Here is a 15,754-nt window from a genome sequence, read left to right as displayed (position 1 = left end):
TGTCTTACCTCCTAAGTACTGGGATTAAAGATGTCTGGCTGGATTTTTAAAAACATTATTTCATATGCAGATAGGTGACCCAGTAAACAATTCCAATCTCACAATAAAGAGGAAGAAACTAAAGCTCCTTTAAGACATTAACTTATTCCTTCAAGTTTACTAGCCAAGGAACTAGTCCTAGCAGAACTAGTGTTTAGACTGGATTTCTGATTTCCATAGTGTAGTATCAAGTCTACCACTGCTGTTGTTACTTCTTGGCACAGACCTTCTACAACCTTTGGAACTTCTAGGTTGATAAGTTTTTTGCCATTTGTAAGAATTTTCTTTTGATTGAGTGTGTGCTGGTGGGGGAATTTAGGGTGGGCCTCCTGGACAGCTCAGAAGGACCACTGTGATCACAGGGTTGGAATATTGAGCCCCACCCCCCACTTTCTCTGAGAAGAGAGGTGGGCAGGGCCTGGAGATAAAGCTCTAGGAAAACTCTTGAACTTGAGCTGAGCTGATGAACGCAGAGGCACTGGGAGGGTCCAGAGGGCTCATGGAAGCTGTGTCTTCTCATCTCACGCCTTACCCTACATATCCCTTCCATTTGGCTGCTCCTGAATTGTATCATTTTTAATACACTGGTAAATACAAGTAAAGTGGCTTCCTGAGTTTTGTGAGCCATTCTAGTAAATTATGAAAACTGAAGAGGGAGCTGAGGAAGTCCTTGATTTATAAAGGATGGATCAGAAGGTGGTGCCAGGTGATAGGCCCACAGTGGAGCTGCGTAGCTAAGCCATCTTGTGGGAAAGAATCAGGTATATATACTGAGCCTGATTCTCCTGTCTCTCCTTGCCAGGGTTCACAGCAGGGAGTAGGAGGATCAGCCCTTGCAGGTCAGCTTTCCAGGCTGTAGAGCAGGGCAGCAAGGAAAAGCGGATTAGGGGAGACAGACAAAAGCTAACATCCATACCTCAGACTGAACCTCTGCAAATGTTTCTAAAACCCCTGCAAGATTGTATCTAAAACAAAAAATAAAAAGCACGAAAAAACCAAAAGGGCTTGTATGAGGTCCTGAGTTCAAATCTTAATACCACCATACTCACCCAAAAAGAAAGAAACATAGATAAGAGTCTCATTTTTAATTCAAAGTATTCAGTAAGTTATTACTACAGCTCTGGTTTCCCTTGGACCCAGGCATATTTAGGACCAGCCTTATTTGGTAATTTATAGAGCACTTATTATCCTGAGTTGTTTCAGAAATTGTTGTGTTTTATTTTCTAGTATTTTGAGCTAAGTCAGGATTTATTTTTTTCATCCTCTTGACATTCCAGTGATAAAAAACACTTCATTTTCCTGGGACTGGTTTTTAGAAGCATTTCCATTCTGTGCTCTGCCTGGCCTGGCTTTTGTCTAGAAAGAGACAGTCTATTCAAGCCCTTGCCAAAACCATGGCTGATTTTTATGCCTGTGGGAGGTAGTATTCTGAGAAGAGCCACAGGGGAGACACATGAGTATGTCCACAGAAAATTTTGCTTTATCCAGTTCTTATTTTCCCATTTAGTGTTGAAAATTGAGCCCAGGGCCTTGTGCATGCTAGGCAAACACATTACCTACCACTGAGCTATATACTTAGCCATTAGTTTTCTGAAACAGAACGTTGCGATGTAGTCTGAGTTAGCCTTGAACTTGTGAGTTTTGTGTTTCTGCCTTTCAAGTGGTGAGATTACAGACTCTCAGTGTCAAAGGGAATAATGCATTGCATTGAGAACTATAGGACCATGAGCTCTGTTATGTGCCTCAAATAACATAGCAAGTAAATGACCATATGTGGATTTGAGTCTAGAATTCGAATTCTGGAGCCTTTGCTGTCTACACCCACCACCTGGCCTTTTGCAAGCGTTTTCTCTTTTTCTTGTGTGTGTATATGTGTATGCATGCATCTATGCGTTTGTGTGTATGTGTGTGCATGCTTGTGGTGTATGATCATTTCACAACACGCTTAGCTGTTTCAAGGCCATCAGACCATTGGTTAGGCCAAATGTAGAAGTAACTAAAACAGTTCAAGTAGACATGCTTGTCCACATTGTAGGGGTTCTCACAGAGCACTCCCCACCTGGACTTATTACTCAAGATTAAAAACCTATTTTTTTTTGGCTGCACTGGGGTTTAAACTGGGGTTCAACTTACTAAGCAAGTGCCCTACCATTTGAGCCATGCTCTTTAGCCCTTTTTTGCATCTGAGTTTTTTTTTTTTTGGCCAGTCCTGGGGCTTGAACTCAGGGCCTGAGCGCAGTCCCTGAGCAGCTCCATCCCCTTCGCCTTCCCCTTCCCCCTCCCCCTCTTTCCCCTCCCCTTCCTCCCCCTCCCCTTCCTCCTCCTCCTCCTTCTTCTTCTTTGTTGTGGGGCCTGAACTTTGGGCCCAGGCACTGTCCTTCAGTTCTTCAGCTCAAGGCTAGTGATCTACCACTAGAGACACAGCACTTCTGGCTTTTTCTGTTTATGTGGTGCTGAGGAATTGAACCAGGGCTTCTTGCATGTGTGAGGCAAGTGCTCCACCACTGAGCCATCTTCGCGGAGCCACATCTGAGTTTTTTTTTTTTTTTTTGTCAGTCGTGGGTCTTGAACTCTGGGCCTGGACGCTGTCCCTCAGCTCTTCAGCTCAAGGCGAGCACTCTACCACTTGAGCTATAGCGCCACTTCCGGTTTTCTGGTGGTTTATTCGAGATAGGAATCTCACAGTCTCTCCTGCCTGGGCTGGCTTTGAACTGCGATCCTCAGATCTCAGCCTCCTGAGTAGCTAGGATTACAGGCGTGAGCCACCAGCGCCCGGCCACATCTGAGTATTTTTTTAGACACAGTCTCTTATTTTTTTCTAGAGGTCAGGCCTAGGATTACTATCCTGACAACGTATTCATCCTGCATAGCTGGGATTTCCTTGTCTAGGCTGGCCTGCAACCAAGAAGTCTCAAAGCATGCTGAACCCCCTGAATGGCTGGGATTTACAGATGTGACTGCAGTCACTCATGCCTGGCCCAGTTTTGTTTGTTTTCAAAAGAAGGCACATGTCTCTGGTTGAAACTACAGGAGAAAATGTCTGTTTTGTGCTTTCCATTTTCTACTTAAGGGCTAGGGAAGGAATGAAATCAAGGCACCAAAGTAAGAGGGACAATGTTATACCACATAGTGTCATTTTTTCCCCCCACTCATACCTTAAAGAAAGCCAGACAATATTGTACACATATATTTCATTCATCTACCATGGTTTACCAATGACATGTTTCCTTCTGGAATTCTTTAAGCTAGTAAGCTTTGTAAATCTAATGTAAAAAAAATTGCTAGTGTGTTTATAAAAAGAGCTTTCATGACAACAGTCTAGAAAGACTGTTAACTTGAGCTCGCCCCCTCTTGCTGTTAAATGGAGGGCCAGCCTCCATGTGAGAGATCTTCTGTGGAAGTGTCTGTCCAGTCTAGGCCTCCAGGCCTCAGAGAGCGACTATTGTCACACAACTCAGTGGTCTCTAGCCTGAAGCTGCTGAGCGGGGTTGAGTCATCGTCTAGTTCCAATTCTAAGCCTTCTAATTCAGAAAGTGCCAGGATAGATAAGTGATCATTGTAAAAGACTGTAAATTTTATTTTATCTAATTCAATTTTATTTACCTTTTTATTTTGTGTCTATACCAGGGCTTGAACTCAGGGTCTCCTACTTGCACTTAGCTTTTTCACTCAAGGTTGGTGTTCTACCACTTGAACCCCATTCCTGATTTCTTGCTTTTTGTTAGGTAAATGAAGATAAGAGTCTCATGGACTTTTCTGCCCAGGCTGGCTTTGGACCATGATCCTCAGATTCCAGACTCTTGAGTAGATGGGATTACAGGCATGTGCCACCATTGCCCAGCTATAGCTGGTTAAAAACAAACAAACAAAAACACCAAAAACAAGAAAGAAAGAAGGAAAGAAGGAAAAAAGAGAATGAAAAAGTAAAGAAAGATTATAAGCTTTGATATAGCTCAATGATAGCCCATGTACAAGGGATCAGTACAAGCTCATCAGTATAGATCACGGACTCAGTCAACAAATCCAAACTAAGTATTTACCAGGCACAAGATACTAGGGCAGGGTACCGTATCCTCAAGGAGTATCTGCTTTGTCTGAAATAAATACTACAGTAACATAGTACCTGAAAACCATAAAAGCTCAATATATATATCATATATATTAAGTAATTTTTTGGAGAAGGAGATGAATCATTAATTCTTAGTCTTAGTTCCAATCAAGCTTAGAATCTAATATTGTAAACAAACTGATTTTTAGCAATTCATGGAGAGGTATCTCTCTGGATTTTTGATGACAAGGTTTGGGTAACAAGAAAAAAATGTTGACTTTGAGGCCATTAATCCATCTGAAATTGTCTAACTTAAAACTTTAGTGACATAGCAAGGTAATATGGATAACTACTGCTCAGTATTTATTTTCATTCTACCACGGTTACATTTTGCATAAACACCATGTTTAATCTTCATGTCACCCTTACATGTATTGTTATACTGTATTACCATCTCCGCTTTACAGTTGAGGAAGTGGAGGCGTAGGGAGGTACAGCAACCTCGTCCATAGTCATAAAACAAGAAAACAATGAAGTTAGGATCTTAATCTTTGTGAAATTCTTCCAAGTCGAATAGCTTTTTACCCTGAAAGTTAACAGTGACTCTTTTTTATGAAAAAGCCGCGTAAAGTTCCTTGACTGAACTCTTCAGAGGTGGGGGAGTAGTGCTGCAGTTGGTAGTTTGATTTCTTCTCAACCTAATTAATGTAGGATTTTGATTCTGCCCAGGGCTGCATTGAGGACCTTGGGTAAATAAAGTGTATTTTATTAATGACTGCTGTTTAGCCAAACCTTATGAGTGTGTGTAAATCTCCCCATAAATGTCATTGGGACCTATTATGAAAGATTCTTGTTTGTTTCCCAGGTTTTCCCTGCCAAATCCAGAGCTGCTAATTAAAAGTGCAGCATCCTGGAGAGGAGGCTGCTCTCTCTAGCATGTTCAGGCCTCCTATTGACCTCTAGTTGGGGGAAGGGAGGGTGAGCAGCTGCAAGAAGAATGGTCCAAGTGAAATGGCCTTTGTTTTCCTAATTTCCTCCTCTTCATACTCAACATCACATTGATGCTGGAGTGGCTAACTGAGCCTTCGGGTGCTGAAGGTTTTTCGTAAGATGACGGAGGCTGATGGAAAGAGGCTGTCCCGATAGCTGGCACTGGGGAATTTTTTTTTAACTGTATTGACTTTTTTTTATTATAAAGGTGATATACAGAGGGCTTACAGTTACATAAGTCAGATAAAGAGTCTATTTCTTTTTGAACAGTGTCACCCCCTCCCTTGCTCTCTTCCAGTTTTTCTTTCCAGTCCCTACCCACAGGCTCTATAGTTCATTGTCAACATAGTGTCTAGTAAGTATCACTGCTGCATTTGTTCAGCCTTTGTCCCACCATTTCTGTGTCCCTGCTTACCCTCCAAGACACACAAGTGAACAAACAAGACAAAAGGAAAAGAAAACAAAAACAGCAACAAACATGATACATTATACAGGTCTCTAGGCATTCACAATGCATCTGATCCTATAAGCTAATATTTATCTAAATTAACTCCAAGAAATGGAAACAAGAGAGGTTTTTTTTTTTCTTTGTTCCTGGGGAAATCCTGACTATCAACAGTTGCTTCTTTAGGAAAAGGCTGCCTGGGGGCTTGCACCTCTAATTCTAGCTATTTAGAAGGCGGAAATCTGAGGATCACTGTTGATTACAGGATCATAGCCCAGATTGGAAAGTCAGTGAGACTCCCAATAAACTACCCAAATAGCCAGACATAGAGCTATGGCTCACGTGGTAGAGCACTAGCCTTGAGCAAAAGAAGCTCAGAGACAGCGATCAGGCCCTGAATTCAAGCCCAGTACAAAATACAAAGTACAAAATGGGGTGGGAGGATAGTGAGTAACAGGAAGCTACACTATCCAGAACTGTCTTCTGTCTCCTTCTCTTCGCCTTTATAATCAAATGGAAGAAAGATACGCCTGAACTTCAGCCTGAGACCCACGAGAGTGACACAGGTTTTATAGTTTCTTGTCATCTTTTCTCCTTTTCTCCTTCTGTGCTTCTTGGCAATCCCTCTGCATCCAAACAACAAGGCCTTCTGTTGTTCAATGCCAGATGTCTAGTTTGTTTAAGTATCTTCCCCAGGAAATGACAGGGAATCAACAACTAACATTAATAGAATGATAAATCCTTATACTATTGAAACTCTGAAAATATCACTTGCAGAACGTCATGGAATACTTGCTCAGTGACCTGGACTTAGAAGGTCTGCACACTTGGTTTAATGATCTGTGGTAACTTTCTTGAAATGCTTAATAAGTTTTGAGCAAATACATGCAGATTTTTAACTTTGCACTAGGTCCTGCTGGTCTCATTTCCATTCCTAATTATCTGTGAAGAGGCAAGACCATGTCTCGATGCTGTCCTCTAAGACCTTATTGTTGGTGGGAATAACACTCAGTATCCTAAATAGTTTCTTTTTTGTATGTGTATATTCAGCCATCTATATATTTGGTCTTTTTGTCTGTGGTCATGGTAAGAAAGCTAAAAACTACTTTATGTATCACATGTTTAAGTTGTCTTTCACATACCACAAAGAAGTCCAAGCTTTTCAATATCAAAGAATCAAGGTGGTTATAGTATTTTCTAAACTTTGTGCCTAGCTATACTTCGTTGATTCCCAACATGAAGCAATGGGATTTTCTATTCTCAGATGACAAGAGGCTGCCATTATTGGTGGTAAGAAAGTTTCATCTACTGTTTTCAACTGAATTGTAACCAAGAAACCATGTAGTCAGTCTCCTGGGATTAAAGCCAGAGACCTTTTTAACATGAGTGGTCAAGATGCTGAAGTCATAGTCCTGAGGAAGGAACTGGGGACACTCCTAATTCTTTTGAAAGCCCTGATTCTATGTAATGGATCTGTGGTTGTACCAGAGGATGCTGAAAATGGGAGCCTCAGGATTTGCTCATAATTCTGCCAGTTGTTCTTCTGTTATCACTGAATTTCCTGTACCAGGGTCATGCATGCTGTATAATGACCTGACCAGGTCAGTCTAGTGACAGCAAACCCTACAAATGTTGTTTGTGGCAATGAACCTACTGGTCCACTTAAGAGAGCCAATCTTCCAGAAACAGGATGCAGGGCACGTGTTTGTTTCTTTTCTTTTTTGGCCTAAGGTTTAAAAAGGTTCAGAACATGGAGCCAGGACCTTGGCTCTGGTTTGGATTATCTCTCATACAGAATTCTTTCTGAAATAAGACTGGCTTCTGCAAGGCCTTTGGACTTCCTGCCCATAGCTTTTGTTTGTTTGTTTTTTGCTTATTATTTATCCATTAATAAATAATGAAAACCTTTGCCTAAAGCCTCTCAGAGGAAGGAGGCTCTAGTCCTAAGAATCAAGGAGAGACAAGCTAATTGTAGAGCTAGAAAAAACTGACATGAAAGCTAGATGTGTGTATCTGTGCCTTGTAATGTGAGGGTGAACTCCTTCAGTGAATAAAACAACAAAACTCATGTCACAGTTTAGATTAACATGTAATTACAAGACATTGTTGGTCTGCAATTCAACAGGTTTATAGAAAAGTCTGATTCAAAAAAAGAAAGAAAAATCTGATTCTCTATGTTGCTCAGTGCAACTTGACAAAGTTTTAGGAGACTAAAACAGGACAATTGGAGAGGCCAGCCTAGGCTACCTATGTGAGTTCAAGGCCAGTCTGGGTTACATAGTGAGACCCTGTCTCTAAAACCAAAACCTGTCAAAACTAAACAAAAAATCATCTTAACAAATAATAACGATAATTGCACCTAGATTATCTTCTACTTATCTAGTGCAAATCTCAGAGATTATTCATTCTCTTTAATCTCTCTACAAGGCAAGTACTATTATCTTCTTTTCACAGATGAAGAAACTACCTCAGAGAAATTAAGTCATTTGCCCAATTCACACATATCTTGGGAACCATCCTGGTGCCTGGCCAGACAAAAGGATTCTATTCCCATGTGTTATTCTCATGTCTGAAGAGCAAATCACACAGCAAAACACAAACATTTCATTTCTATGCCACAATAAAGGGATTTAGGTGTCTTTTCACCAGGCACCTTAGTAAATATTTAATATTTAGGAATCTGCTTAAGGACACTGACACAGTAGAGATAGATATATAAACAGGTAGAGTGAGAAGGATCAGTCCTAGGGGTTGGGAAAGGTCAATGTCAGGTGTCCAGGGAACAAGAAAGGAGTCTAACCCATTTATTTCCAAGCACAGTTTTCCTCCTTTCTTTCCCAGTGAGAAAATCCTGCTCTGATGTGGTGGAGATGCCCACAAACAGGAGTTTTAAGAACTTAAGTAGCAGAAGGCAAGCAATACCGAGAATCTCCTGCTAAGGCTCCTAATAAATGGTTGGATGTGTCTCAATGTAGAAAATAAAAAAGAAGAAAAAAATGTCACATGCCTTGAGGCATTTAAAACCAAATGGAGCAAATAACTAGGTTCTGAAGATATGTCCAAATGACTACTTCCAGTTGTAAGTTTCGAGATAGTATGATTCAATGTCTTCTAAAAGGAGGTGTGGGTTGTGATTGGATATTAAATGGACACATGGTTTGTTTTATAATCCATCAGAGGCAATCATAAAGGCCAAATGTTTTGGAGGACATTTTAGGTTCTGGCAAAGATCACAGGATTTAATAGTGAAGCAGCTTTATGAAAACATCAGCTTTTAGTTACTTTTGACTAGAGAGAAATTACGGGACAGAGTAGCCTGAGTAATCTATTTCATTCTTTTTTTGATACTCATAGATTATTTCCATTATGATATTGGCATGTGCTCGTTAACTTAGAATCAATGACAGGGAGATATCTCATCAATGCCTTTTCACTTTGGCAATTTTGATATTTTTCTCTTCCCTCTTCTTATCTGTAGAAGAGGCTGTGGAATCATCTGTCATCCTTGCCTATGATGACTTCAATTGCTGAGATACTCAGAGACACCATGTTAGTTGTGTCCCTAGACCTAAACTGAGAATAAGAGAGCAGTGCCTAATCTTCCCAACCTCATCAGCTAGAAGGTTTAGGGGACAAGTGGAAGCTATTCTCCAACATTGTTAAGCAGATTGTTTATGGATACCTTTTACAAAGGTCAAAAAAAGAAGGGACCTCTACATGTGATCCTCAGTAAAGTTTAGACAATTGTTTTCTATTGAAGGAGGGCACAAGGACTCAGGAACTCCAATGTCTATTCTATAGGATTCTGCTACTTCAGTACATTGGACTTGTAGCTGATCAGAGTCCATCAGCTATTCAGCAATACTCTCCAGCTCTCCTCTCAAGAAGAAAGAGAAGTTTCATCCCATAGATTCTTGAGATAAGAAGACATCTGATGAGCAATGTTGATGTTTTAGTTCCCTTGGGTGTCCTAAAATCTACTATTGGCCTATCAACAGGTCTTGAGTGGTGAGCTTTATCCAGGACCCTCTACCACAACCAGAAAGATGATCTGAGAGTTTTGGTAGAAGTCCTGGTCTCTTACTCTGACAAGATGTTCTCTCTAGACAAGATGTCCTAATGTTCTCTGGAATTTTCCCTTCTTAATATTTCTGTTTTGCCAGGAGCCAGTAGCTCATGCCTAGCCTAGTGATGCAGAAGGCTGAGATCTGAGGATTGATGTTTGAAGCCAGCCAGGGCAAGAAAGTCCTTGAGACTCTTATCTTCAATTAGCCAAAAGAAAACTGGAAATGGAGCTGTGGCTCAAAGTGGTAGAGTGCTAACCTTGGGCAAAAAAGTTCAAGGACAATGACCAGGCCCAGATTTCAAGGCCCATGATCAACAAAAAAATGTTCTCTCTTTTTTAAACAATTGTTTGAGAATAATAATAATAATAATAAAAAAACAAGAGTCAATCTCTTGTGGCTGGATATAGGCTTTCTTTTCTAACTGATCTAGTTTTCTTTTCAAACTTAGATTCTTCTGAATGTAGTAACAAGATGGACAGAAGGCTACAATCTCTGTCTCTCCTCCCTCCCTCCTCTATCCTTCTTCCTCTCCCTATTTCACCCCTCCCCCCACAGAACCAAAGCCCTAGGATCTGCAAAAATGTACAAGAAACCAAAAAATTCTGTCCATTATCCTGATATACACTACAGTCTTAAGCAATAGGACACAGAGAATGCATGTCTGTGGAATTTTTCAAATCCCCATTAGAGAGTTATAGAACAGCCTCTAATTTATGAGTAAAGTGAGGAAAAGAAGTAGGTCAACAACACAGGCCCTTCCTCTTGATCTAGTCCAGCATACCCTACCACCCTACTTATGGCCACTATATCCCTCCACCCTTATCTTTTACATATCCAAATCTGTAAATGTGAATATATATACACACACAATAGCATAGCACATATATATTATATATATATATGTGTATTTTTTTGGGGGGGGTCCGGTCGTGGGACCTGAACTCTGAGCCTGGGCACTGTCCCTTAGCTCTTCAGCTCAAGGCAAGCGCTCTACCACTGAGCCACCTTCCCAGCCCATATATATGTAATTTTGTCTTTATCTATAATGCATGATATCACTTCGTCCTCTCTACTCCTAGTCTTGAATCTCATCACCTCCCCAAACTTTGGGAGAAATTATTGCTAATCCCCAGAGGTATTTTTGAAGCCTGTTTCTGAAAACATAATACATAATTATAATCTAATAATATGTAGAAACTACAGTATGTTCTATTTGGAAATAAATTCTGTGCATTAAGTTTTATAAGGCCCACATCTATCTGACAATGGCTCATTATTATTATTATTTTGGTTTATGACACCTATATTTTCCTCTTTGTTCTAACATGAATTAGCATGATATTTCAACCCCTGTATGAAGTGTGTCAGAGTTATCAGCACCTCCTTCTTTGCATTATTGTCTATGTTTGGGGCCTTTATACTCTCTCCAGTAGGCCTTCATAAATATGTAATAAGATGTTCTGAACTACAGTCATCTATTACACTGTGAAATATCCTTCTGTCTATGCTTCGGTGCCTGTTACCAACTTCCCTTTGTCCCTCCTCGCCCTCCTCATCCATCCCAGCCACATGTGAGACAAAACATGCTGTATTTGTTTTTTTGTGTGTGTGTCTGACTTATTTCATTTAACATGATGTTGCCCATTTTCTTGGTTACCAAATATTCCAGAATGTGTGTATATGTTTGTGTGCGTATGTATGTATACCACATTTTACTAATCCATTCATCCATTGATAGACACTTTGGTTCATTCTCTATTTTAGATGTTGTGAATATGGCTCTTATAATGGCTCTTATTAATTTCCCAATTGCTTCAGATTTTTTTTAAATTTATGATAGCCAGCATCTCCAACCCTCTCTATATCTCCAAACTTCTTCATTATCTGCATTCCATTTTTAGAAAAGAAAAACAAGTATTTTCTTCCAAGATATCAAACTAGAAGATTTGAATATTATTGCTATAATGTTTTGGGTTGAGAATAAAAATAAATATTTTCAGGTTGTGAAAAGAACAAAAAGAGAATTTCTTTGTACAGATGGAGAAATGTCATGGATGCACTGAATTCTTTCTGGAAGAGAGTGAACATACATATGCATTTGCATCCATACATATTGAGTGAAGAAGCAGGGATTTCTGGCAAGTTCACATTCTGTTTTCTGAGTGTTTCCTAACTCAGTCAGACAGTTCACAGACTGTTTTGGGTTGAAAAGCAGACACTAGTAATTTGGAATGTTTGAAAATTCCTATTATTATATGAACTTGCAGAGACTTCTCCTTCAAGTGTTTGATTGGTGTGTTTTAGTTAATTTCTAGAAGCAATGAAATCCCTAAGGCCATCAGAGATTGTGAGCCATCATCATGAGTGGAAATTCTTTGATTCTATCTGTGTCATTCCCTTCCATGTAATTACATACGCTAGTCAAGTTTGTAGTATGTGGAGATCACATTACAAGGCCCTTGTCTAGATGCTTAAGAGTGTTGCTATTGTTGCCATCAGAAAGAAATATTAAGGTTTGTGGCCCAAGAACTACATATATGATTTCAGTGTCTTATTTTATATTTTGGCGGTCATGGGGCCTGAACTCTGGGCCTGGGCGCTGTCCCTCAGCTCTTCAGCTCAAGGCTAGAGCCCTACCACTTGAACCACAGCACCACTTCAGGCTTTTTTCTGCTTATTGGTGCTGAGGAATTGAACCCAGGGCCTCATGCATGTGAGGCAAGTACTCTACCACTGAGCCAAATTCTCAGCAGAACTACATATATTATAAAGTGTTCTAGAGACTTTTTTCCCAGCATGTTTGTGTGCAGGATTGAATTGATTGAATAGGCTATTTTTGTTCCCTTTTCTTGGTATTTATAGAAATAGATAGATATGAATTTAAGGGACCAATAATTTTATTTTTACTGCAGGAAAATATTTACTGGTTCATATTTTATTACAGTTTTTAAGTACAAAGGAATATGTATAGATTATGCTTGATAGTGCTAATTAAATAAGCAGCATATAGTTCTAATTGCCATAAAACTGAGGATTCTTAATTTACTGAGCAACTTTGGGAATTGGACTGCTAGATAACCTCTATAGAACTAGATGATATCCAGCAAATCATAGTTGTTATAATAAACTTGGGACATGGAGAAAGTTTGTGTAATTGTGAACAAGAATAACAAAGGGAAGGCTCCAAGTCAGTAGGGCTCTGATGAACCCACAAAAAAGTATTAGAGTTTTTCTACTGCCGGCAGTTAAAACAATATATGCAAACAAAATTCTGCAAAGGATAACAAAACACATAATAATTATCCCACACATCCCCAGTTCCAAAGAGCTTAAAAACACATTGAGCTGACATTACACACCACTGTTTCTTTTTTAAAATTTAACTTTTATTGTAAAGACGATGTACAGAGGGGTTACAATTCATGTCAGGTAATGAGTGCATTTCTTTTTAAAAAGTGTTACCCCTCCCTCATTTTCTCCTAGTTTTTCCCCTCCTGACTTCCCTCTCCTCAAGTTGTAAAGTTTATTTTCAACCTAGTATCTAGTGAGTATCACTGTTGATTTGGTTCATCCTTTGTCCCACCATTTCTGTGATTGCTCTTCCTTTCCCCAAATCAGATAAACTTACATATAAACTTACAGAAATTTAAAAAAATACACAAAAAACAGTGACAACAGTGAAAAAAACCAAAAGGTGGAAAAGAAAAAAGAAACAACTGCAAACTCCAATATTGTATTGAAGAGGAGTGGAGAGGGTGGACATCCTTGTCTCGTTCCTGATTTTAGAGGAAATGGTTTTAACTTTTCACCATTAAATATAATGCTGACTGTATGTTTGTCATACACAGCCTTTATTATATTGAGGAATGTTCCATGGATTCCTAGTTTCTCCAGAGCTTTCATCATAAAGGGGTGTTAGATCTTGTCAAATGCTTTTTCTGCATCTATGGAGATGATCATGTGGTTCTTGTCCTTACTCCTATTGATGTGTTGAATTACATTAATTGACTGGCATATATTGAACCAGCTTTGCATCCCTGGAATGAATCCTGTTTGCTCATAGTGTATGATTTTTTTGATTAGTTGTTGAGGTTGGTTGGCCAGAATTTTATTGAGAATTTTTGCATTGATGTTCATCAAAGAGATAAGCCAATAGTTCTCTTTCTTTGATGAGCCCATGTCTGGTTTTGGGATGAGGGTTCTGCTGACTTCATAGAATGAGTTTGTTAGTGATCTTTCACTTTTAATTCATTGAAGAGTTTGAGGAGAATTGGAGTGAGTTCTCCTTTGAAGGCCTTACAGTATTTGACAGTGAATCCATCTGGTCCTGGACTTTTCTTGGATGGGAGATCTTTTATTGCCATTTCTATTTCATCACTTATTATGAGTCTATTTAGTCAGCTTAAATCTTTTTGGTTTAGTTTGGATATATCAATATTTGTGAGGATTTCTTCCATTTCTTCAGAGCCTCCAATTGTTGGTATAAGTCTTCCCTTATAATGTTCTGCATCTTGCTTGTTTCTGTTCTGATGTTTCTGTTCCCATCTCCAACTTTATTTATTTGGATGTGTTCTCTTGATTTTTGGTCAGGTTTGCTAAGGGCCTGTCAATTTTGTTAATTTCTTCAGAGTCAACTCTTTGTTTTGTTGATTAATTCTATAGCTTTTTAAAGTTTCTAATTCATTTATTTCTGATTTAATTTTAATTATTTGTTTCCATCTACCGGTTGGGGTTTGTCTTGTTCTTTTTCAAGGAGCTTAAGGTGCATCAATAAATTATTGATTTGATAAGACAAGATACAAACATAAAGGGGATCCGAATAGGGAAAGATGAAGTAAAAGTCTCCCTTTTTGCAAATGACATGATCTTGTATTTAAAGAACCCCATGGGGGCTGGGAAGGTGGCTCAGTGGTAGAGTGCTTGCCTTGCATGCCTGAGGCCCTGGGTTTGATTCCTCAGCACCACATAAGCAAAAAGAAAAAAGCCGGAAGTGGTGCTGTGGCTCAAGTGGTAGAGCTCTAGCATTGAACTGAAGAGCTGAGGGACAGTGCCCAGGCCCAGAATTCAGGCCCCATGACCGGACCCCCCCCAAAAGAAAAGAACCCCATGGACTCCACTACCAAGTTACTCGAGCTGATCTGAAACTTTGGCAAAATAGCAGGGTATAAAATTAACCCTCAAAAATCAATGGCTTTTCTGTATGCCAACAATGAGAAAAGCGCTGCTGAAACCAGGAAAGCAACTCCTTTTGTAATAGCTCCACAAAAATAAAATACCTAGGAATTAACTAAAGAAATGAAGGACCTATACGATGAAAACTTTAAAACCTGAAAAAGGAAATTAATGCAAAACTAAGGAAGTGGAAAAACCTCCCGTGCTCCTGGATCGGAAGGATCAACATCATGAAAATGTCAATACTTCCCAAGGCTATCTACATATTCAATGCAACACTTATCAGTATTCCAACCTCATTCTTCAATGAAATAAAGGAAGCAATCCAAAAATTCATATGGAACAATAAAAGACCCTGAATAGCAAAAATAATCCTTAACAGAAAGAAGAGTGTTGGAGGAATATCAATACCAAATTTCAAACTCTACTACAAAACCATAGTAATCAAAAACGTTTGGTACTGGTACAAGAACAGTCCTGATGACCAATAGAATAGAATCAAAAACCCAGAAATGAACCCACAGACCTATAGTGACCTAATCTTCAATAAGGGAGCTAAAAAAATAGAAGAAAGACAACCTCTTCAGTAAATGGTGTTGGCAAAATTGGTTAATCACCTGTGGAAAACTAAAGCTAGATCTTTATATATCACCCTGCACCAGAATCAACTCCAAATGGATCAAAGACCTCGAAGTCAGAGTTCCAGGAAGCTAGCCATACAATGGACAAAGGTCTCATATCTAAAATGTACCTGGAACTCAAAAAATTAAATCTCCCAAAAACAAATCTTCAAAGAAACAACTACCCAATAAATAAGTGGGCTAAAAACTTAAAGAGAAACTTCTCTGAAGAGGAAAGAAGGATGGCCCATAAACACATGAAGAAATGCTCAACCTCTCTAGCCATAAAAGAAATGCAAATCAAAACAACATTGAGATACCACCTCACCACAGTTAGAATGGCAATAATCAAGAAATCTAATAACAACAGATG

Source organism: Dipodomys ordii, unplaced genomic scaffold (assembly GCF_000151885.1).
Source record: "Dipodomys ordii isolate 6190 unplaced genomic scaffold, Dord_2.0 Scaffold53, whole genome shotgun sequence".
NCBI classification, from domain to species: Eukaryota; Metazoa; Chordata; class Mammalia; order Rodentia; family Heteromyidae; genus Dipodomys; species Dipodomys ordii.
The sequence above is the reverse complement of the archived record's forward strand: the minus strand, read 5'-3'. Positions refer to the sequence as shown.